Below are 10,974 nucleotides of genomic sequence, written 5' to 3' on the forward strand. Positions count from 1 at the left end.
TGACAACGTGAAATCGTATCGTGATTCAAGTAATAGCACGCTGTGATACAACATAACATACAACGCTCGTTCATGAATATTTCTTATTTTCGTGTATTTCGTGCCGCGTAATCCGCGGCTCCTCGTTGTGCAAAGCATGCATTAATATAGTACTTACATACGCGAGATTTACGTGCTCGATACGTAATGTGCGTACGATATTTAATCTTAATTGTGGTTTTGTTTAATCAACTGCACGTGTCTTTACTAACCGTCCACTTTATTCGCGTAGTATCTCGCGTCAAGATCTTCCAACATTTCATCGCCATTAACGCGACAGCCACACGGTCGGCAGTGATGAAACGCGGGACGAATTGGGGCAATCGGCGTTGCGACTCCTTCAAATATGCACGAAAAATCTATGTTACCTGCTTTTATATTACTGCAGAGTAAAGTACTTCCTTCCCATGGGTACGACCTTGGCGAGGTGGGAAGGCCCAGTACCCAGTACGAGGATTTTACCCGAGCAAAACTCTTGTTCTGCTTGGATAAAAATCCAAAGACGGGGAAGCTAACGTACCCTCGTCCGCCAATTTTATTGAATGAACGAACCGCAACCGGTTCGTCGCGTTTGCTTCAGGAGTGCCGTACAAGTAATCGGACTAAAGGACTTTTTTAAACGGGAGTGCCGTACAGTATCGCGCGAGAAAGACTTTTACTGAAATTAGTCCGCGCGCGATTGTAGTTTGTTATCCGCGAGTTTCTCGCGAGTGTCCTGTGCGGTGAGAGGAGGAGGCCTGACGTCCTGAGAGGAGGAGGAGGTCTGAGAGAGACATCGAGCATCGGCGGAGCAACCTTGGGGTGAGTATCATCTCTTATCTGATAAAAATTAATAGTTCTTTTTTATTTATTCGAATTGTTATCTCGATAAATTAGAAATAATTACAAAAAGAGAAATTATTCAAAATTTTATTCTTATAAAAATCGTTTTCAGAAAATAACTAATTATTGCTAAATATCTCATTAAAAGACGAATTAGAAAGGCGTAAAAATTATCTTTTGAAATGTTGATTATTTGGAGCATTTTTAAAATTTGAATCTTATGTTTGTATGTTACAGTATCATCGTAGCTACGTGGCTGCATAACTCCGTCCGTTGCGCATCGAGTTGGTGAGTCAAAAATTTTTTTTATTGAGGTAACGAGTCTCGCGGCGGCAGTGACACGCGGCGCGACTTCCCCCCTTGCTCGCTTGACCGTATAAATAGGCGCGTTGTCTACCGGCGGCAGTGACACGCGGCGCGACTTCCCCCCTTGCTTGCTCGACCGTATAAATAGGCGCGTTGTCTACCGGCGGCAGTGACACGCGGCGCGACTTCCCCCCTTGCTCGCTCGACCGTATAAATAGGCGCGTTGTCTACCGGCGGCAGTGACACGCGGCGGGACTTCCCCCCTTGCTCGCTCGACCGTATAAATACGCGCGTTGTCTACCGGCGGCAGTGACACGCGGCGCGACTGCGCGACTTCCCCCCTTGCTCGCTCGACCGTATAAATAGGCGCGTTGTCTACCGGCGGCAGTGACACGCGGCGCGACTTCCCCCCTTGCTCGCTCGACCGTATAAATAGGCGCGTTGTCTACCGGCGGCAGTGACACGCGGCGCGACTTCCCCCCTTGCTCGCTCGACCGTATAAATAGGCGCGTTGTCTACCGGCGGCAGTGACACGCGGCGCGACTTCCCCCCTTGCTCGCTCGACGCGGTGTTACGGTCACTCGTGGTGGTTTTAGCCGGTAGGCTGCGGGGAAATGGCGGAACTTTAATGTTCTGCTCTCTGCAGAATCCGGCACTCATGACATTACGCTCGAAAAAATTAAGCGTGTAAAAAATCTTGTCTATAAACGACGTCACGCTTATAAAGTTAAGCGTGTAAAAAATCTTGTCTATGAATGACATCACGCTTATAAAGTTAAGCGTGTAAAAAATCTTGTCTGCAAAAGACATCACGCTTGAAAAAAATTAAGCGTGTAAAAAATTTTGTCTGCTAAAGACATCACGCTGATAAAGTTAAGCGTGTAATAAATCTTCCCTCCAGGGGGTGGGGGGAGTCCTCCCGGACCCTTTAGGGGCACGGGGGAGCCCTCCACTACGGGTTTTGCGCACCCGGAGTACCCGAGCACACCAGTACCGCAATCTACGGCAGCCCTACGGGTCTGTCGTGGACCGGGGAGTCCTTTTAAGGACTCGCGAGGTAAGCGGCCTCTATAAAAAGTCCGCTCGGCTGGTCGGAGCCGTGAGGGAGGAGCTTAGGCTCTCCTAACCGACCTAAGGGAAGGAAAACCCTGACAGAAAACCGGGGGTCCGGCTGCCCTGCTTAGGAGTCTGTCGTTGGCTTCGGCCACCCAGACTCCCGCGTCGCGTTGTCTGCGGAACGACACCACGCTTAGAACGTTAAGCGTGTAAGAAATCGCGTCGCGTTGTCTGCGGAACGACACCACGCTTTTCTCAGTAGTGAGCGTGTAATAAGTAAATCCTCCTAAGGGTCTGCCTTCGGCGACATCACGCTTTTCTCCAGTAGTGAGCGTGTAATAAGTAAATCCTCCTCCTGTCTGCCTTCGGCGACATCACGCTTTTCTCCAGTAGTGAGCGTGTAAAAAGTAAATCCTCCTCCTGTCTGCCTTCGGCGACATCACGCTTTTCTCCAGTAGTGAGCGTGTAAAAAGTAAATCCTCCTCCTGTCTGCCTTCGGCGACATCACGCTTTTCTCCAGTAGTGAGCGTGTAATAAGTAAATCCTCCTCCTGTCTGCCTTCGGCGACATCACGCTTTTCTCCAGTAGTGAGCGTGTAAAAAGTAAATCCTCCTCCTGTCTGCCTTCGGCGACATCACGCTTTTCTCCAGTAGTGAGCGTGTAAAAAGTAAATCCTCCTCCTGTCTGCCTTCGGCGACATCACGCTTTTCTCCAGTAGTGAGCGTGTAAAAAGTAAATCCTCCTCCTGTCTGCCTTCGGCGACATCACGCTTTTCTCCAGTAGTGAGCGTGTAAAAGTAAATCCTCCTCCTGTCTGCCTTCGGCGACATCACGCTTTTCTCCAGGGTCACTCGTGTGGTTTTAGCCGGTAGGCTGCGGGGAAATGGCGGAACTTTAATGTTCTGCTCTCTGCAGAATCCGGCACTCCCCCCGCCCCGCCCCGGGGAAGGGGGAGTCTTCCTCCCGAAAGGGGGGTCACTGGTCACTCAAACCCCGGAAGAATGGAGGCACTCCCCGACCAGTGGTGCTCCCCGATCGGTGGCACAGCCACCGTGACTGGTTGCCACTGCTGACGGGTTGCCTCCAGGACGTCGTGGGGATTCCAGTGATGGAAGATTTCCACCACGTAAAATAAAAAAAAAAAAAAAGGACCTAGTTAAAACGCAGGTAGGGAATAATTTTTAATTCCTTTCAGCAATTACATTTCCATTAAGCGAGAAAAGTCAAGAAACATTTCGACTATATTGCAAAAACGTTGTAAAATTAATGCAATATAGCTGAAATGCTTCTTGATTTTTCTTGCTTAAGGGATGAAGTCAAACTGCATTGCCACGAGTCTCAATGTGGCTCGAGACTCCTATCTGACCCAGAGGTGGAGGTGGATTTTGCGGCCGGAACAGCATGAAAGAAAGTGGTGAGTTTAATTGATTTTTACGTACTATGTCACTTATGTCCAAAAATTTTCTATCTCTTCTGTCTTTACTTAATCGAATCGTTCATTTGAATGTTTCAGAAAATAACGACGCAGAAGGTGACATCGGAGCAGCGAGGGAATCCTGCGTAGCTGACATTCCGAGCAGCCTGAGAGGAGAAGGAGGCCTAGGATAGGCATCGGGCATCGGCGTACCAACACTTCTGGTAAATGTTACTTTTTATTTTTTCTAAAGATATAGAATCTCTTTTTTCGTTTGTGCTTATTCAGTTGTTACATTAAATCGTGTTTCGAAATTTAAATTAGTAAAAAGAAATATTTTGAAAAATTTGATTCAAGTTGATTCTAACGTAAAGATTTTTTTCGAAGAAGTAATTTAAAATATAATATTAATCTGAATAACGAATAAGATGTTCGATGCGTGTGACAATTATTTAATCGATTCGATTATTTTTATGTTACAGAAAATATCCACGCGGGAAGGAGCAACGTTGCTTCGCATCGAGGGAACACGAGGGACATCCCGAGCAGCCTAAAAGAAGGTGGTGAGTGTAATTGATTTTCACGTACTATGTCATTTATGTCACAAATTTTCTATTTCTTCTGTCTTTACTTAATCGAATCGTTCATTTGAATGTTTCAGAAAATAACGACGCAGAAGGTGACATCGGAGCAGCGAGGGAATCCTGCGAAGCTGTGAGGTCGTATCTTACACAATTCGAGGTCGATTTTACACAATTTCCGGTTTTTCTGCTTAAACGCTTAGTCAGGCAACCCCGAAGCTAAATGTCTACATCCTATCTTGAAATAGATTACCAAAAATGAATTAGTTGTCAAAATTTTCTCGTATTTTCTCGTATTTGTAGATACGACAAATTTGCACTTCAAAATTATAATCAAATAATGAACAAGATACGACATATTTATTTTAAATAACAATAATAAATGTTATTTAAAACTAAATATGTCGTAACTTGTTTATTTGATTACAATTTTAAAGTACGTCGTATCTATAAAAATTGCGTTTTTGCGTTTGTTTTCCACGAATAATATCAAATTAACAATAAAGCTGTATTTTAATTCCAAATCACTATACTTTTGAAAGTAAAGCAAACTATCTTGTTTGTCGCTTATCAACAAAACAAAAATTTACGAATCCTGTAAAGTGACAGTTTTAAGATACGACCTCCCGAAAGATATCAGTCGATATACGATAGAAACAATAAAAAATATGAACAGGAAAAGATTTTGTCATTGTTGAAATGGAATTCGAACTTGTGAAGATCTATAAACGACAAAACATTTATGTTATTGAGTTATTGATTATTTTTACTGCCTAATCTATTGTAGGGTATATGCAAAAGTTAAGTGAAAAAGCAAAACAAATGTAATGCGTTAAACATATTTTAATGTACGTTGCTTTTTAGTATTATATTAAGTGTTATTTGCAATTGGGAACAAAGTTCTTTGGAAATTTTAAACGTCATCGCAGGTGATGACCATTACATGATTATAGGGAAGATAAGTATAGGAAGATTTTTCAATTTTAAAATATTTATTGTTATTTTATAATAAAACATTACATTTACATTCTCTCACTTTATGAGATTTTACATTATTTTATATCACGTTTCACTTTATTAATAATTGGATTTGCCACAAAAAACCCTGTCTATTTTAGAACTATTTTAGGTTAATAAGCATATTAACAATAGATTGCGACAATTAGAAAATAGAAGGGACTTGAGTACTAATTCCGAACGCGACAGCACGTTTGATGTACGCAGATGTGTGGTGATCCCTTATGTGAAGGGCTTAAGCGCGGGCCATACGGGGTACTCTTGAGAGAGTCCGCTGTGACGTGGTATATAGATACCGAAAAAACTCAGTGCTGTCATCAGGAGGGGCAAGGACAGATTAGCGACTAACAAGGAAACTAATGTGGTTTACAAAATTGATTGTGAGAATTGCGACGCGTCTTACATTGGGCAGACGAAGAGACATCTCGAGACAAGAGTGAAAGAACATTTCAGCGATATTAAAAACATGACAGCAATTTCTCTGTCGTAAGCAAGCACCGGATACAGAATGACCACAATTTTAAGTGGTCAGATCCGAAAATATTACACAAAGAACCTCACTTGAAAATGAGAGAGATCGCTGAAATGTTCTTTATAAAGAAAATAAGAACACGATCAATTTAAAAAAGATACGGAGAATTTAAATACGATATACGACAGTGTCATCATGTCAGTTGATTGTTTATATTTCTACCTCGGGACACCTTGTTTCTTTCTTTGTCCGCTCAGTCTCCCAAGTACTCGCATACATGTAACATGTCGCAACGAAGAACTAGTCATACGCGAAATTCTATTATGAGATTCGTAAGTTTTTTCTTGATCGTCGCTTTCTCTCCTCATATATCATTGTTGCTACAAATTAAGATTGGTCCACAGCTGACCTTTAGGGCCATGCGGGACATGCTCGTGAACTCAGGAATCTGTACTAATTATGTGACGAGTCAATAGATGATAGGTATTGCTCAATATTTAATAACGTCGTTAACTTAATATTGTCTCGATTTATTTATATTGTTTTTTCTTTTTCGCTGTTCCTGTTTCAGTTCGCACTTGAAAAGGGCTCGAATATAGAGCCGAAACGTTGTGCATTTTTGTATATATTGCGCCAGTTAATCGAGTAATAAATTGAATGCTATTTTAGAACCCTCGCGTCTAACAACGAGACTTTGCTAAAATAAAAAATTATTGTTAGAGGATCAGAATATTCTACAGACATAATCCTCTAAGTCGACATTGTTTAGAGATACACTTTCTGAAACATTAGAAAAATATACTATATAGCATTCTTTCATTTGATTTCTCGGCATCCAGGACTTTTCTCCGTGGTGATAGTGGTAATGGTTACAATCCATTATTTTGAATATCCCTGACTCACATCCAGAAACTTGCAATTAGCTGGATCAGTAGTAACAAATTTATTTGTATAAAGTACTTCAATTGATATATTAAAATAGTTTATTATCCGTCATCACAGGGAGGTGCCTAGGATGTCGAAAAATCGAATGAAACAAAGCCATTTCGTACATTTTTCTAATTTTTCAAAGAGTGTATCTCTGAACGGTATTAACTTACAATAAAGGATTATGTTTATATAGAAATATTTCGATTCTCCAACAATAATCTTTCATTTTAAATCTTGTTACTAAACGCGAGGGGCCTAAAACCTTTATAAAAATGGGCAAAGTTCTTTGTAAGTGAGTTAATTGCCAAATTGGCAACAATTTGCTATTAATTTACTTACTGGATTATAAACACGCTGCTGTGTATTACAGACGGGTTGCAATCATATCTACCCATTAGAGAATAGATATTTGTACTCTAAACGGTAAGATATAAATGCACCCATGTGCACATATGGGTAGCAATTTACTCCATTTGCACGAATTCTTGTATGAACACAGTGCACAAGATGACACTAATGCAGATAGATGAGCGAGCGTATATTTTTATTTGCACATTATAAACAGCGCTAAGCGCAGAAATGCATTTTGACAGTAGTCACTGCGGCGAGCGCAGAATGCATTGCATTTTAACAATAGTCACTGCGGCGAGCGCACAAAGTTTGAAAACAAATGGAATATTCAAATTTTATATCACGTACAATCATCGATAATTTCGAGAATTTTCTTTCTCTAAAAACTATAAATTTCCTTCAAAAATTAGTTATTAAGACTGTATATTTGACATTAAATTAATATAATATAAGAACGCCATCAAGTCCGAGCTAGGATCTAAGTAGCAAATAATTTCCGTGTGAATTTCTAATACTATTTCCAACTAAACTGCGCGCCAACGAATTGTCGGTCTTGAAACACAGTTTTTTCGTTAGAACAGTAAATTTACTTAAATAAATCGCAAATTGATTTAATTTTTGATGCTGATACAAATCGTATCTAACATCCCCCCTTTCCCCGAATATTACTGTAAAGAATTTATTGCGAAAAAATATTATCTCAGTCAGGGTTTTTTCGCAATGAGTTGTTATGTAATACATATAAACTAGGAAAATTATTTGACAATCATTAAAATTATTCGCATATTTTCTAACAACTTTAGGAAAAGTTAACGATTTGCTAATAAAAAAATAAGAAATTATTTCAAATTACAAAATAAGTTTTCTTTATTATTATATAATAACAATAGTATTGTTCATTAATCTCGGTCTCGGCTTCATATATATATATATATATATATATATATTTTTTTTTTAATATATATATTATATATATTTATATTTATTTATTTATTTATTTATTATTTTATATATATATATAAAATCAATAAATATCATAAGTAATTAATAAGTACGACAAGACCTAGGTGCGCGCGCGCGAGCGTGAGCGTCGAGAAGCCTAGCACGATTCTCACCGGCTCGCGGCTGACCCGAGCGTCGAGCATCTGACATCACTGCTGAAATCACCGGAAATAAGTTGGCGCTGGAAGTTCATATTTTTTAATAAACTATAGCTCATACGATTGCTCCCTAATTGCTCCCTCAGAATCAACAATTGCTCCCCTTTTAAAATTATTATTTTTTAAGATATTTAAAAAAAACGTAAAATTTATAACTTCACTCAAAAACATATTTCTAATAACTCTATTGCAATTAAATCCGGCATAGAACGATTGCTCCTTATTGCTCCATCATTATTTTAATGATTTATTGCATTTTTATTGAAAAATTAACAAATTAATCATTTCACAAGTGACGCCGCCGCCACTTATCGGCCGCCTATTGTAACTATGGCTCGGCAGCCATTGGTGGAAAGATTTAACTAATTTTAATCAGTTATCTAATAATAAACTAATTTTATTCATACCTAATTACAAAGCATTCTAAGATACTGCTACAAAAGTGGTTCTTTCAATGCAACAAATTGTCAATCCACAACATCTTCAACACCTTCCATATCTTCATTATCTAACGATACAACTTCTAATTTCATTGACGTTATCCAACACCGAGCCATGGCTACACATAATGTCTACACTATAGTGCAGACATTAAAACGAAACCCTGGCGTCCCTCGAATCGGATCACGCGGGAGTATTAACGGCGATCGGCCGCGAGGCCTCACGCCACTCTGACCCGCTTGGCTGCTAGAACACCGTGACCGCCGGGGCACGACCTCGGGGCACGCGCTCCTCCTAACCGAGTAAGTAAGGAGGAGGACTGATGGATGGCCGAGGATTAAACGCACGCCGGAGGATGGCTGGTGGATGGCCGATGGATTAAACACACGCCGGAGGAGGGCCGGTGGATTTAAACGCACGCCGGAGGATGTGCCGTGGATTAAACGCACGCCAGAGGATGGCTAGTTGATGGCCGATGGATTATAACGCACGCCGGAGGATGCTGGTGGATGGCCGATGGATTCAACGCACGCCGGAGGATGGCTGGTGGATGCCCGATGGATTAAACGCACGCCGGAGAATGGCTGGTGGATGGCCGATGGATTAAACGCACGCCGGAGGATGGCCGGTGGATTAAACGCACGCCGGAGAATGGCTGGTGGATGGCCGAAGGATTCAACGCACGCCGGAGGATGGTCGGGTGGATTAAACGCACGCCAGAGGATGGATGGTGGATGGCCGATGGAATAAACGCTCGCCGGAGGATGGCCGGTGGATTAATCGCACGCCAGAGGATGGCTGGTGGATGACCGATTGATTAAACGCACGCGGAGGATGGCTGATGGACGGCCGTGGATAAACGCACGCCGGAGGATGGCCGGTGATTGACGCACGCGGAGGATGGCTGGTGGATGGCCGATGGATTAAACGCTCGCCGGAGGATGGCCGGTGGATTAAACGCACGCCGGAGATTGCTGGTGGATGGCCGATGGATTAAACGCTCGTCCGGAGGATGGCCGGTGGATTCAACGGCACGCCGGAGGATGGCTGGTGGATGGCCGATGGATTAAAACGCACGCCGACGATGGCTGTGGATGGCCGATGATTAACGCACAGCCGGAGATGGCTGTGGATGGCCGATGGATTAAACGCAAGCCGGAGGGATGGCTGTGGATGGCCGATGGATTAAACGCACGCCGGAGATGGCTAGTAAATGGCCGATGGATTAAACGTCGCCGGAGGATGGCTGGTGGATGGCCGATGGATTAAACGCTCGCCGGAGAATGGCGGTGGATTAAACGCAACGCCGGAGGATGGCTGGTGGATGGCCGATGGATTAACGCACGCCGGAGGATTGCCGGTGGATTAACGCACGCCTGAGGATGGCTGGTGGATTGTCCGAGGATTAAACGCCGCGAGGATGGCTAGTGGATGGGCCGATGGATAAACGCACGCCGGAGGATGGCTGGTGGATGGCCGATGGATTAAACGCTCGCCGGAGGATGGCCGGTGGATTGAAACGCACGCCGAGGATGGCTGGTGGATGCCGTGGATTAAACGCTGCCGGAGGATGGCCGGTGGATTAAACGCACGCCGGAGGATGCTGATGAGGCCGATGGATTAAACGCACGCGGCGGATGGCCGGGGATTAACAGCACGCCGGAGGAATGGCTGGTGGATGGCCGATGGATTCAACGCACGCGGAGGATGCGGTGGATTAAACGCACGCCGGAGATGGCTGGTGGATGGCCGATGGATTAAACGCCCGCCGGAGGATGGCCGGTGGATTGAACGCACGCCGGAGGATGGCTGGTGGATGGCCGATTGATAAACGCTCGCGCGGAGGATGGCCGGTGGATTGAACGCACGCCGAAGATGGCTGGTGGATGGCCGAGGATTAAACGCTCGCCGGAGGATGCCGATGGATTCAACGCACGCCGGAGGATTGCCGGGTGGATTAAACGCAGCCTCCGCTGAGGATGGCTTGGATGGCCGATGGATTAAAGCTCTCGCCGGAGTTGGCCGTTGGACTGGCCGATTGGATTAAACGCACGCCGGAGGATGGCTGGTGATGGCCGATGGATTAAACGCACGCCGGAGGATGGCTAGTGGATGGCCGATGAAATAAACGCACGCGCGAGGAGGGAGGGGCTGGGTGGATTGCGCGATGGATTAAAACGCACGCGCGGAGGATGGCTGTGGATGGTCGGGCCGATGGATTAAACGCACGCCGGAGGATGCTAGTGGATGGCCGATGGATTAATACGCACGCCGAGGATAGCTGATGGATGGCCTGATGGATTAAACGCTCGCCGGAGGTTGGCCTGGTGATTAAACGCAAAGCCGGAGGATGGCTGGTGGATGGCCGATGGATTAACGCACGCCG

The 10,974-nt window shown here is 43.9% G+C and overlaps 1 long non-coding RNA gene across 2 annotated transcripts; it reads left to right on the forward strand.

Moving 5' to 3' along the window:
* The first annotated feature begins 3,085 nt into the window (after window positions 1-3,085).
* LOC139777161 (uncharacterized) lies at window positions 3,086-4,567 on the forward strand. Of its 2 annotated transcripts, XR_011719283.1 has the most exons (5): window positions 3,086-3,389; window positions 3,531-3,636; window positions 3,736-3,860; window positions 4,119-4,199; window positions 4,298-4,567. It is a non-coding gene; the product is annotated as an uncharacterized lncRNA (long non-coding RNA). The 2 variants fall into 2 exon arrangements; XR_011719282.1 differs by having other exon boundaries at window positions 3,086-3,636.
* The last annotated feature ends 6,407 nt before the right edge of the window (window positions 4,568-10,974 follow it).

This window comes from Temnothorax nylanderi, unplaced genomic scaffold (assembly GCF_030848795.1).
Source record: "Temnothorax nylanderi isolate EJ_2023f unplaced genomic scaffold, tnyl_v1.0 TNYL_tig0140_pilon, whole genome shotgun sequence".
Classification (NCBI taxonomy): Eukaryota; Metazoa; Arthropoda; class Insecta; order Hymenoptera; family Formicidae; genus Temnothorax; species Temnothorax nylanderi.